The sequence below is a fragment of the Hetaerina americana genome, unplaced genomic scaffold, assembly GCF_022747635.1.
Source record: "Hetaerina americana unplaced genomic scaffold, ioHetAmer1.1.p SCAF_5, whole genome shotgun sequence".
NCBI classification, from domain to species: Eukaryota; Metazoa; Arthropoda; class Insecta; order Odonata; family Calopterygidae; genus Hetaerina; species Hetaerina americana.
In genome coordinates, this window is record NW_027287095.1 from 53,863,665 (window position 1) to 53,877,728 (window position 14,064).

The 14,064-nt window shown below is 34.9% G+C and overlaps 1 protein-coding gene across 2 annotated transcripts in view; it reads left to right on the top strand.

Annotated features, from left to right (window-relative positions):
- The window catches only part of LOC139694295 (uncharacterized), a 40,787-nt gene extending 28,643 nt beyond the window's left edge, over positions 1-12,144 (top strand). For both annotated transcript variants that reach the window (XM_071592772.1, XM_071592769.1), the window contains exons 5-7: positions 7,928-8,055; positions 9,092-9,165; positions 11,943-12,144. The gene's annotated coding sequence lies outside the window, so the exon portion shown is untranslated. The remainder of the gene's footprint in view (positions 1-7,927; positions 8,056-9,091; positions 9,166-11,942) is intronic.
- The last annotated feature ends 1,920 nt before the right edge of the window (positions 12,145-14,064 follow it).

Below are 14,064 nucleotides of genomic sequence, written 5' to 3' on the forward strand. Positions count from 1 at the left end.
TTTCATGTTTAAAATTCTAAATTAAATTATTAAAATAATTACGACTTTGAGTAAATCTCTTTCAGATCTTCGAGCCCTTTATCGTGATATCATTTGGCTGCTAAATTATAACTCCATAATTCCTGAAAGTCATCTTCGTCGAAAGGTACTCCCTCAAACTAAATACCTAATATCTTTTACTTAAGTGCCTAAAGTTTTATATACACGTTGTAGTAAATCATGAACATACATATTATATTGATAATGCAAGATTTTTTTATCGATATTTTGCTATGTACATTTATTCAAAATTCTTATAGCTGGACTTCTCATATGTGGGTGACAAGTTATTAAAGCAAGGCGAACTTAATAGAGGAAGGGATTATGTTGAAATGAGAGAATACAAGGTAGGTTGGCTTGAAAACTAATCTTGGTTTCTCAAAATTTGATTAGTCATTCACTCAAATTTGCTTCTCTTATCTAGAAGAATGATGTCCATGTCAAATTTAATTTCTTAACAAAGTGTTACACAAAGGAAATTGAAATTTTGTTGGATGATTTCAAGAAAAACAAATCTGCATCACCAGATATCATTTTGATCAATTCCTGTTTATGGGATATAACAAGGTAAGATATTTCAACTTTTATTAAACCGAGGTTGATAGATTTAATCTATGCTGCTCCAATTGATTCAGTGGCAACACTTGCTAAGATGTATAATTAGCATGACTATTATCATCAAGTGTTTAAAAAAGACAGCACTCCCATTTGCAGTTTAATAAAATTAATGTCAGATGATTATGATTAAGCAAATCTGTGGGAAAAACCAAATCTTTACTGAAGTCTCACGCACGTATGAGTTTTTGTACAATGCATTATAAGGCTTTCCTTTGTGGATATGATCAATAATTAAATGTTGATTTTAATTTATATGGCCAATTAAATGAGCAATAACAGGGAAATGTTGTAGGATTTTGTTGAAAGATTTGCCTGACTTTAAGATGGTTTGGATTTTGAAGATTATGCCCACATAGAGAGAGGAATCCCAGAAGATGATACTAAAAGTAACACTTGAATAAAGTTTGCCATATTAAATGGATAGAAGTACCTCTAAATTTACAGAAGGCCTAATATTTCTTATGAGGAAGCACAAAGAACTTGGCTTTCTATGTAATTTGAAAATGTTTTCCTCCCAAGACATGTTTCTATGCAGGATAACTCCTAGGAATTAGGTGCTGGAATTTTGAGGAATGCTTACACCTGCTGTCTCAACTGAGATTGTAGAGGAAACATTGTTTTTATTAGCAAAATACATCTGGCTTAACTTGTTTAAATTGGGTTTGAGGAAGTTAAGAAGACGCCATTCATTGAAATTCGGTGCTATTTCAGCTGCTCTTTCTTTAAACTGTCCCGTAAGGAGGCTGACACAATTATATTTGTATCATCAGCATTCAATGATGGGTCAATTCCTTTAATAGACTTAAGGTTATCTGGTAGATCATTGAAATATAATAGGGCCAAGTAAAGAACCCTGGGGAACACCCAGTGTTACTTCTCTACCAGGATAAACATATTTAGAGCCATTTCTTGAGACCTATACATGACCAGGATAAACAAATTTAGAGCCATTTCTTGAGACCTATACATGCTGATGCCATTCACTTAGATATGGTTAATTCCATTTGTTGGATGTGCCTCTTATACCATAACATTTCAGTTCATTCGAGAGTACATGATGATTCGTGCAGTCAAAAGGTTTAGTGAAATCAAAAAATAATCCTTAAGTTTTAGTTCTATTATCCACACCTAAAAGTATTTCATTCACCGTATGATATGTGGCTGTTGTAATGGGCCTTGTTCTCTAAATCCATGTTGACATGCAGAGAATATGTTATGTATTTCAAGATATGATACTAGGCAGCAATAAAAAACCATTTCAGATGTTTTCCCCAACTGGTTCAACAGGGATATTAGTCTATAAGAATTCATGGCCATTTTGCAACCTTTGCCTTTTATATTGGCACTATTTTGGCTGATTAAAGAGGGCTTGGGAAAATTTAGATTTTTTAGGCTTCATTAATTAAGAATAGCAGCTGGGATGCCATCCTGGGATGCCATGTAATCCGGTATTGAATTTGTTAGGGAATTCATTGATAGTGTTGGTCAGTTCCATAGCTGGACAGAGGAATAGATATAATGCATGTATTAGGAATATGAGAATAATTAGCTAAATTGACTGAAACTATGGGTTTTTGATGGCATAGGTAGAAATCATTCAAAATGGAGGCCATTTGAGAGTAATTTGGAATAAAATTCCTAGTAGAGTCATGCATTTGAAGATCTTATTGTAAATAATGTGTATCCTTGGATTCATTAATAATTTTCCAGTTCTCTTTAAATTTACTGTCTGCATTGGTAAGTATCATTGTTAAAGGATTTTTTGGCAGACTTTAAAGTTTGATGATAGCTTTTTTTAGTGCTGAATATTCCTGAAGGTCAGCTGAATTTGATTTGTTTTTATGATATTCAGCTGCATCTGTGATGATATTAATATAATTATACTAGTTTATTGAACACATAAATTAACGTAATTACTATACTAATACAACAGCTGTTTTTAATGAAATTTGAACTTCAATTTCTTTGGTATTTTACATAATATTTTCTATATTGATTTTGGGCCATTGGAAAGTAAATGCATTAATATTAGTTGGTATGTACCATGAAAAAATTCATTTGTCATACACAGAGTTGAAGATCTATTGTTTCAATTACTGTTAGAGCACGCCATCATAAATATAACCAAATCGTTTTTCTTCTAAGTTGATTTCCTGATACAGCAATTATTACACGGTAATCTACTGGTTAAGGTAGGTTTTTTGAATGGACACAACTACCATATAAATACCTGTATTTTGTGACTCCTAAAAAAACAAAATAATCCAGCAACCTACTTTACATCAGATCCCTCTTCATCTCTGAGCAATTCCTTCCTCCCTTCATCCCATCCAACATCCCTATCCTGTTCCTGCCCTTTCCTCATTTGCCTAAAATTCTCCCCTCTATTACAGTCTTTAACTTCCCACTGCCGATCACTGCCCTTCATCCATTTTTCCTGCCTCCATAGGATTTCTCCCAACAAACCCCTCTCCTCACCCACCATACCATGTACTTCCTCATTTGATTTCTTCTCTTTCCATTTCACCTTCTCCATTCTTCTCCGCACCCACATTTAAAAAGCCTCCTGTCTACGTCTATCCTTCTGCTTCAATGACCACATTTCCGCACTGTACATAGCTACGCTCCATATCAAAGTTTTTACGAGTCTTTTATTAATATCCTTACTCAACGTCCCTGTCATCAACTCCCTCCTCCTTGTGAAAGCCTCTTCGCCTAGTGCAATTCTTCTCCTTACGTCCCTACTACTTTGACCGTGTTGGTCCAAAACACTACCGAGATACGTAAACTGTTCTACCTGCTCTAGTTTTTGCCCTTCTATTTTAATGTTTAGCTTAGCCTTTTTCTTTCTAGAAAACCGTGTAACCTTTGTTTTATTAATATTGATTCTCATCCCATACCTGTCACACTGAATTTCCAATTCACTCAGCAATGCTTGCAACCCCTTGACTGACTGACAAACTAAAGCTTGGTCATCAGCAAACCTAACTGATTTTACGAATTCCCCACTGACTTTCATTCCTACCTCCAGTTCTTCCCATGCCTCTTTAGTCATTCCCTCCACATTAACATTGTACAACAACAGTGATAATGGGCAAACCTGCCTAACAACTCTTCCTAACACTGCCCATCCGAACTCCCCGTTCCCCATTTGCACCTCAGCAGTCTGAGTTATGTACAGGTTGTGGATTAGCCTCCTGCCCCTCTAATCTATTCCTATTTTCTTAAATATACTCATTAGTTTTTCCCAATCTACTCTATCAAATGCTTTTTCGAAATCTATGAAACAGGCCAATACGTCCCGATTGTATTCTTTATTCTTCTGGATTAGTGATCTCATTACTGCAATGGCATCATTTGTACCTCTCCCCTTCCTAAACCCAAACTGATCATCCCATAAGTAATCATTGCCCTACTCTCTATCCTTTTTTTAATGATCCTGAAAACCACTTTAGCATGCGTGGGATATCAAACTTATTGTCCTGTAGTGCTCACATGATGTAGCTTTACCTTTTTCGGAATAGGAACTAAAACTGATCTCACAAAGTCTTCCGGCCAGATTCCCTCCTCATAGATACTACGAATCAGCCCATATAGCCTCTTCCTCCGACATTTTCCTAAACTTTTCAATAGTTCCGCGGGATGTTATCCACCCCCACGCCTTATTTAGTTTCATCTCCCTTAATGCCCTTTCTATCTCATTGTCTAGTATGCCTGGACCTAAGCTATCTCCCTCTACGTCATGTTCCTTTTCTATGCCTAACTTTTTCTCCTTTATTATTTAAAAAGTTCTTTACCATATTCCTTCCATCTCTCTTGGATCTTTTCTGTGTCAACGACTTACCCGCCTTATCTCTAACTGTAAGCATAGGTCTTCCCTTCTTACTTCCCGATAGTGATTTAACCTTGCTGTAGAGCGCACCTATTTCACCCTTCCTCTGCAAACTTTCCATATCCTCGCACTGCATTTTCCACCATGCTTCTTTTGCTTAATTGTTACCCTTCTCAATTCATTATTTAACTCTTCGTATTTCATTTTGTATGGGTCGCGGTAGTCTAGTGGGTAGAGCGTTGGTCTGCTGACCAGAGGGTCCCGGGTTCGATTCCCGGGCAAGGCACAAGGCACTCTGGGCACCTGCAGCTCCACCCAAGCTAAAGTGATTTTTCGGGTACCAGGTCTTCCTGGGTAACCATAACCGGCACAGGGAAAGGAACTGGCCCCCCTACCCTGATGTGTGAATTTTCACACGCTGTATAGGGCTTAGTACTGGGTGATCTCTACCATCACCTACTAAACCGACCTTAGGGTTGATTACTGTGTTTTTACTTCATTTTGTCGAACTCTGTGTTTACATTCTTCCATTTTCTGTTATAACAATTTGAAGATCATATAGCACTTACTGTCCAAAACATGTGGAGAATATGTACAGTGAAGAACTTAGCTGTTGTTAATGAATGTAGCATAACAAAAGGGTATGTATAGAAAAAATATTATAAATAATAAAATGGATTGGCTATACATTTTGACCTTTTATGGATGTCTTAATGGTAAAGGTTATTCTGATAAGCTCCTTTGTTTTTTAAAATATAAAGGTGGGGACCAGATGGGGTCAACATCTATAAAGAAAATATGCAGCGCTTGTTTCGTCTCTTTAAGAAATGCATACCATCAAAAACCTTAGTTGTGTTCTCAACTACCTTGCCTGTATCAAATTCTTGCAGGGGTGCATTTTTGGTTAAACAGGTAATGTTTCATGAAATTATTTATGTTATAAGTAATTATACTACCTTCTAGAGGTTTATTTTTTTATGCTGTCATAATACTAATTATTATCAACAGCCTTCCTTGTATGATAACATTCTTAACTTGTGATAGTTTCAACCCCTGTTCCTGCTGTCTTGAGGTATTTTTTCATATGCCTTCCCCACTTACCTAGAATTTTCCCTTTGAGGACATCCCTTAACATTCCTCTCTCTATGTCCTCATCTCCTCCATCTAGTTGTGGGGATCAAGATGGTGCGGTTGCCATCGTACTGGCTTCCCACCCAGAAGGCCTGGGATCAAATCCCAGCGGTGTTGAATATTTTTCAGTGGAATCTTGATCCCTACTTGAGGTGCTTTGTGGAGGGCGCTTTGAGCGAGTACACTGTCCGTCGGATGGGACATTAAGCTGTGGGCCCCTTGGCACCTTTCGTAAAGAGTAGGCTAATGCCGATGCTAGGTTCCTCTTCACCCTACGTCCTTTCCTGTCCATCCCTAATGGCGCAAATTACCTCAGCTGTCGGTTGCCTGCCCTAAATACTACTACTACTAGTTGTCTACCTTTTTTGAACGTCTCTCGCTATTTCATCTCCTCACTCAATGATATGTGACTTTTGCCTTGAGGTTCATTAAGCACTTACCGTCCAAGTACTCTGTTCCACTGTGGCTATGGCATAATGGTTAGTCCTTGAAGTTCCACAAAGTTTTAATGGCATATATTTTTTTAATTTCTATTAATCAAGAAAGATAACTTTGGGTTTTAATTATCAATTATTTTTAGTGGTGTCCACCAACCTGGAAAGCCATGAAAATATTGGGAACTTCTATGTTCTGGAAAAGTAAAGGAATTCTGATATCTTCATTGTTCTAAAATAGTCAGGGAAATCTCAGAGTATTTGGTGAATGTTCTGGAAAAACTGGTAATGGACATATTTTATTCAGAGAAGTTTGTCAGTCATTTTGAGATGCATGCCAGAAACATTGCTTGTTTTTGCCTAGGTCTCCCAGTTATTCTTTGCTAACCTTGTCCTTCCATCAATACACCCTGCATTGTGTTTGTACACTCTGTGGCAGCAGTTCATGTTTTACATGAAAAATAGAGATTAAAAAAATTGTTTTCTGAATATTTTTTATTTTACATTGCTATAAAAACTAATTTATTTTCTCAGTCATTCATTGTCAGGGAGTGATTTTCAGGCTTGCTACTGATTGATAAGAATGATAATTTTTTCTAGTTAACTGTAATGGTACTATACTCACCATAGTTGACATCCTTATTTAGGTGTACTATTTTAGTGAAATGGTGTAGAACTCAATTTTTTCAAATATTGGTCGAATATATACAATGAAGGTTGCACTTTCGATAGATATTGTGCGATTTTGAGAAAATCTCATTTATACTTCTACCATATCGGAGGATATTATGTTATGTGCCTGATATCACAATGAGACCAATCCTTCCTAGTTCCTTGCCACTTTTGACATTGCAGTCTGTAATTATTATTGGATGATTAATATTTTCCTAAACATAAACTTGCTTTGAGATGTGGAATAACCAGGAAGCCTGAAAATATTCCTGGGAAATCTAAGTGGGAATTCCTTGATAATTGGATATTGAACACTTGGGTTTTTACTTGGTTCTCTACAATTTGTATTATGTGAGCAGTTCTGTCGGGTAAATTGTCTTTTTTTATTGGAAAAAACACAAGTTACAAGTAACTGGTTACTATAGTTTTAATACTGACATGTAGTGGAAGATATTTAATTAAATTTCAAGCAAATCAGTTATTGCTGTCGTATTGAAATTTCTCTTGACAAGTTCAAATAAACCATGGGAGATACTGCAACAACAATTTTTTATAGAATCATCTGCTAATGCACCTTACAATGCAAAAATTCCCTAGAAAAAAAAACAATCACTAGGTGAATGATTTTTACTTTTTGAAATTGTTTTATTGAAATTGAAAGTTTTTTGCTAGTAAATACAAGCGAGTTCCTGATTAGCAATCACTTTGGTTGCCTAGAATTCATTCAGGCTATGGGAGTAAGATTAATCTTCAAATGCACAGGTATGTGAGCCATTTTATAATGAGCAAGTAAACCTCAGTAATCAGGCGGAAAATGTGTTTGATAGATGAGATTAGAGCACTTCTCACCTCAACCTTGTAAGTTCTGCTCTCCCTTATTAGACCATTGTTCTGGCTGAAGAAGTTTATTAGGAGCCAGCTGACGTTTACTTGACTCATTGGGATTTTAATTTCTTAAAACCTTCCAGGGTTCAGTAAAACAAATGCTCATTAATTACATCACTCACAATGCAAACCGTAGAATTTTTATTTGAAAGATAAGTGACACAATCATGTGGTTATTGGGTTTTCATAGCTAATGGTATATGAGCGGATCTAATAGGATCTCTAGTACTTGATATTAGTTGGCATTTTAGAAAATATTTGGCGATTGTTAAAGAGATTGCAACTTTCATTGATTCAAATCATTCCCATTTTAAAGGTTGAATTCATGAAACACTCCTTGCGTTTTGAAGTGATGGAAGCAAATCTTTTCGCAAGACAAGTGGTTCCCACATATGGCTTCAATATACTCGATTTTCATTACCACTTCAGAATGCAAATTCACATGTAAGTATTTTTAAATAAATTTTTATTTTTATATCATTGTGAATGAGATTTTTGGCTGAAGTTATGTTTAGTAAGCATTGACTGACGATACAGAATGAGGTTAATTAAGTACCTCTAACTGAGAGGTCTGGGTTCATTTTATTAGGAAAGGCACTTCACTTATCATTAAATGATTCTGTCACTTTGTTTCCGTAAAAAAATACATAGTTGTATTTAAGAATAGTAATTTTTACTTTCAAAATCTCTAGATTGTTTGATAAATAGTTGACCAAGTGTAATGATTAGATCAATTAAGTATGGATATTACAGTCATTGTGTGGCATTTGGGTAACACTTCTCCTCTGTGATAGTTAAAAATGTCACTTGATTTGTGCTTAGTAAGGATATTGCTTTGGTTTAAAGTGACATTTACTGGAGTAAAACTTATTTTTATCGCTAATTTTTGTATTTAATGGAAAATGTTATTGCAACTGGGTTGGAAATATTATTATTATGATGCAATGGACATAGTTGAAGTAGAGATATTCAATATGACTCATACTCTATTTAACATTGTCGCCTAGACTTATATCTTGTTAGTTGTAAAAAATGTGCCTGATAACAAATTAATGCTATTGCTCTTTGTCATCAATTTCATTCAAAATATCAAGGTATACCTTGATCATTAATAGTAACATGTATGCTTGCGTCAACGTTATGTATTTTCTATCTATACTCCTTATTAATGATAGGTACTATCCTTCTAACATTACCTATGGATGAATACATACATATCCTTAGTTGAAATGAATTATTAATTATAAATAGTTGAGATCCTGCAAGATTTCACGATTATTCTGAGTTAAGTGGCTCAGATAACATTGTATGAAGCCACCAACATTAATGAGAGTTAACACTGATGTAAATTAACTCCGCAATTTTACAGCCAGGTTAACTTGCCGCACACGTTGAGAGGGTTTACTTTGTTATCTTGAATGGCTGTGTTTTGTTTGCACAATGTATTTTATGTAATAAATCAACTAACTTTCCATCGCAGGAGAGCAAAGGATGGTGTTCACTGGAATTCTAAAGCTGTTCGACACATGACAAATCTTTTTTTAACCCATTTATGTGAGTACCTTGAGGAGAGTTTTTAGGGACTGGGGCTTCTATTTTAGGGCAAGTTGTTAAGCTTGATTTTTGAACGTATAAAGTTGATTGATTTTCAAGGCAAGTAATGTGCCAAAAGCTGCTTATAAATACTTGATTTTATCTTTGAAATGTTACTGTACATTCATAAAAAAATGAGATCTAAATTGGGTATTAAGATATAACTTCATATATTGCTCATTGTTTTGCTTTCTCTGCTATACAGCAGTCATCATATTTGGTTTGGATAACTTTTAGGCTATTTACTAGTATTTTAAAATATCAGGGATTTTATAAATTTTTATCACTTTACTCTATCTTAATTATACTCTGCATCAGATTTTTTTTCACAGTGGACTTTTTTGATTGATGCTATTCCTTAGCAAAAACTGTCCTCTTTGAATTCCTTGTGTTTCAAAACTGTTCCCTTGATTGGTTCCAAATTGTTCACTTTGCTTAATTATTGGGCAAGTTATATGATTGTCCTTTCTAATGTCAATGGCAACATCAGTTAGATAATGAACTTATTTTTATTTCCCAATTTAATACTTGATGGGGTATTTGATTGTATTGAGACATGTTAGTGACTTGCCTTTCCATCCATGTCTGGGCCTAATAATAAATCAGGATATTTCATGCAAGGGAGTACATATCATTTTAAAATTTTTATTGGTGACAGAATTTCATTCTTAACTGGTGCATAGTATCCTTTCCAAGGCCCTGGCCATCATTGTGAAAATGGATGACTTGAAGAATACCAGGTTTTACTCTATGCTGTCATGTCTTTAGCAGACCGCATGTATTTGAAGTCTTCCTAGTCAAACAAACAATTTCCATATTCTATGGGCATGATTTGTATTTGTTGTGTTATTTCTGGATCTGGTGTTAATTTGATTCGCAGCCTTTATTTGTTTTAAATTGTGCCAAACAAAAATTAACCTCATACTTCTTGCATATAAAAATATTGATTCAGTAGCAAAAATGAAATATATTTGCATTCTACCAGCACCCCCCTGGCTGACCTTGAACACCATCTTTCATCGTCTGACTATCAGGCAAATGACTCTCAGTTTGGAAGAATGAGTTGGCTATGCTCGTAAGCTATGCACGAAGATGTGAAGTTGGTGCATAGTGAATCAATTCAAGAACTTGATCTAGATATCAATCGTTCTGCAATAATTTGAGCTGGATCAGGATAATTTTGTGGAGTATTGAATCAGAAAATATTTGCTGGAATTGTCCCTTAGGTAATCAAGGGTGTCTTTGGATAGGCTTTAGGGTATCAATGGATGCACTCAAGATTGGAACAATTGATCATTTGGAATTAAGTAAAGGAGTAGCATAATTATGATCTTGGTTTTGACTCAGCTGTTGGGTACGCTAGACCGCAGACATTGTAATGAGGTTTTAAGAACAAAGTGCCTGTGGTACATAATTTCACTTGCATTTGAATCCATCAGTAATTAAGAAGCATTTTGCCCAGTTTTGTAGGTCATGGCAGATAACATAAGTGAACCAAACATTTAACTTTCAACCATGCAGTCATTAAATGACAAATTGAAATCAATCAAAATTGGAGCTCCTTTTTTTTATGTACTGCAACCACTGCCGTTGAAACCAGATGTGGATAGGATTAAGATGATGGAATATGGTGTTACTCTCTGAGTGTGCATAAAGATGAAGATCTATGTGTCAAAACGATACCATGCTTGACCCTCTTCAGCACCATCCTGTCACAGTGACAGATACCATTAAGCACCTGAGAGCTGTGGATATCACTCCGGCTAGCAATCAAAGTTATAAAAAACTATTGCTACTTATGTAAGCCACTTCTCTGGTAGCTGAGAGATCCAATCTTACCCTCTGAATGCCAGAGTGAGCCAGGAAACCTCAATTAGGCAAAAAATTGATTTCCTCATCAAGATGTATGAAGATTCAGCCAGGCTGATACCTTTGGCTTTGATGCCATTACAAGGAAATTTGTGATACCAAACCATGTTTAGGAAATTAGGGGAAAAAAAGCATATGATTTCTTGTAAGTTACCCACACCAAATGTGCTACAGGCATTTAAGACCATCTCAGACAATATCAGTGCAAGTATTGTACAAAATATAGAAAGAAACTCCCTATTTCATGAAAAACTGACGTGAGAGGCTATAATGCATTGCATAATTAATGCATAACCTTGGATTGGATCCCCTGGAGTCTTGAAGATTCATCACAATTGGTTTAATTTAACACAAAGGAGCATTGAACGTAGATATTTTTGTGCTACCATCATAGTTATGATATTATGCCTGTTATAATATTTTGTATGCTTGGTCCACACTTTCACCTATTAGGTTTGCTCGCATTTCTCATCAAGAAAAAGGTTTTGTCTACACTGCGGTGTAATGTCCTCCTAAATATACTAAAAATCCAATTACTATTTCATGTTGATGATCAAATATTAATTAAAAGTAAAGTGCATGTAGAATACTCTATTGATTTCATGCCTCCCAAATTATTTCATGTTATGCAGGGAGAATTACAATACTGAGATATCTTTTTTCAAAGAAATGCATGATCTGATGTGCAAGCAGATACTCCAGATTATGTAACTCCCATAATTTAGTAATTGATTGGAGGTTTTTTAGTGGAATGATGCATAATTGTTATGAAGGGTTTTATTGTGGTACAATTGATTAATGCTGGAATTTCTAGTCATGTGGTGGTACTTTATTTTTTACAAATATTTTCCAAAATTCTCCATTTTCAGCATTGTCGTGGAATGTTCAATTGCCCAGTAATTTTAGCTGTAAGGCCCTCAAAAGAATGGAAAGTGAAGTGAAGGCCATGAAAGTCAACAATGTTGAGTTTAAGATGCCTAATTTCAGCATTTTGCCTGATATGGCAATGCCACCGCCTATGCAACCACCGAAGAGGAGGCGGCACATTAAATCAAGAAGAAAGGTTTTAGATAACATTGAAAACATTTTACCCTGTCGAAAAACCCATGTTTCCACAGCCCAGCATGCAACTGTAGATCTGTTTCGCAACACCGAGATCAAGCGTGTCATTAGCATTGCTGATAATGCACCTACGTACACATGCCTCACTTCTATGAATAATGATTCAGCTTCATTCAGCTCTAGGAATGCTCCCAGAAAAATGAAAAGTCAGGTGAAAGTGTCAATTCACCATAACGAACTCTGCAGTCGTACTCGATTGCTACCATACTGAAAAATATATTGCACTAATAATTTTTCAATTTGTAAGTTTTTATGCTATATTTGTTTAAAATCACCAGGTTAAATATTTAAAAGAGATTTGTGTATTGCGTTTTCTTGATTTTAAAGTCCCACAATAGAAAATCTAAAATCCTGGTCTTTTGAGACATATGATGATATGGTGATTTAATAACTTTTGAGATGTGGGTTTGGGGAAGAATGAGGCAGTTCTTTGATCAAAGAGAACTGTCTAAGGAAATAATTTGGGCAAACAAGAGGAAATCTTGTAGTATTTGGAACAAAATAGTTTTTTAGGGGCTGATCAAAACTAACCTTAAATAGTTATAACATCTTGAATGAATGAACGGAAAATATTTTATTGGTGGGAAGGAGTAAAAGAATATTTTATGTGAGCATTTCTTTACATTATTAAGTATACATACATAACTGAAGAAATACCTGAAAATTTACCGAGTGTAAATATTGTTAAATAAGTCAAATTTTAGATTACTTGTTCTTAAAAAAAACGTGCATAAACAGGATTTATTCATTGGGTTTGAAATTTTTAGTCTGCAAAAGTTAAATATTCTCATTTTTTATTAAAATTATTCAATTCTTTGATTTTGTATTCAATTTTGTGAATAGCAACCCACTAAGATAATGAATGCTTCAGTAAATACCCTATAGATTCATCACAACTCCTTTAATTATCATGCGTCTTGAACTTAGAATCAATGTACATGTGTAAGATATATTTTCTCTTTCTGTGATGCTTCACAGTTTTATCAGTTTTGAAATAGTTGTTAAATAATAGTTATCACCATATAGGTGATTGCATGGGATGATAAATTCAACCCTTATATGTAACAAATAAAAAGTAAAATTATTTGTTTGTTATAAAATCTTTTGCTTAATTTCTTATCCCCATAAGCAAACTTATTAAAATTGATTTGCTGAACCTGTAATTACAACTATTTTGTAGGCTAAGTTTGTGCATCAAAAACATTAACTTCAAAGGTGATCAGGTCAACTATATTCTTTCTACACCTTTGGGTTTTATGTTATGGAAAATGTATATTATTTACCAAGGAGAACACACTCTTTCCTTCTATTTCTAGTTAAAGGAGACATAAAGAATTGCAATAAAATATTTTATTTCATCTTTCATTCACATTTGCATTTGTCATTATTTCTCAGGGTACATAATTGAGGTGATTTCCTCTTGCCCTCCTCGATAGTGATTTTGGCATTGCATTATTACAAGGTCATCCTATTGGGGTTGGATGCTTTTGCAGCCATCTCACCAAAGAACACACTATATGACCAGCTTCATCTGGCCTTTACATTTTGATCTGTGTGGAAACGATGGCCATGGGACCAGGAGAAGTAATTATTGCTCAAGGGATGAATGGAATGGGTATCCACCTCCCCGATGCCAAGGTAGTTCATGGAACAGTATCTTATCCCTTAGCTCAAGAAAAAATATCAATACTAAATCAATTCTTTTCAGTTGTCACTTCGATCGAGGCTATGAAGTTGATATATTTTATGTATGCACAATAGTACATCGAAGTGTCTCTTTCATAATGATAAAATGCAAAATAATTTTGTAAGTAATGTGGTTGAATTTAACTTACGAGAGTTTTAACAGAAAATAAACTTGAAAGCCAC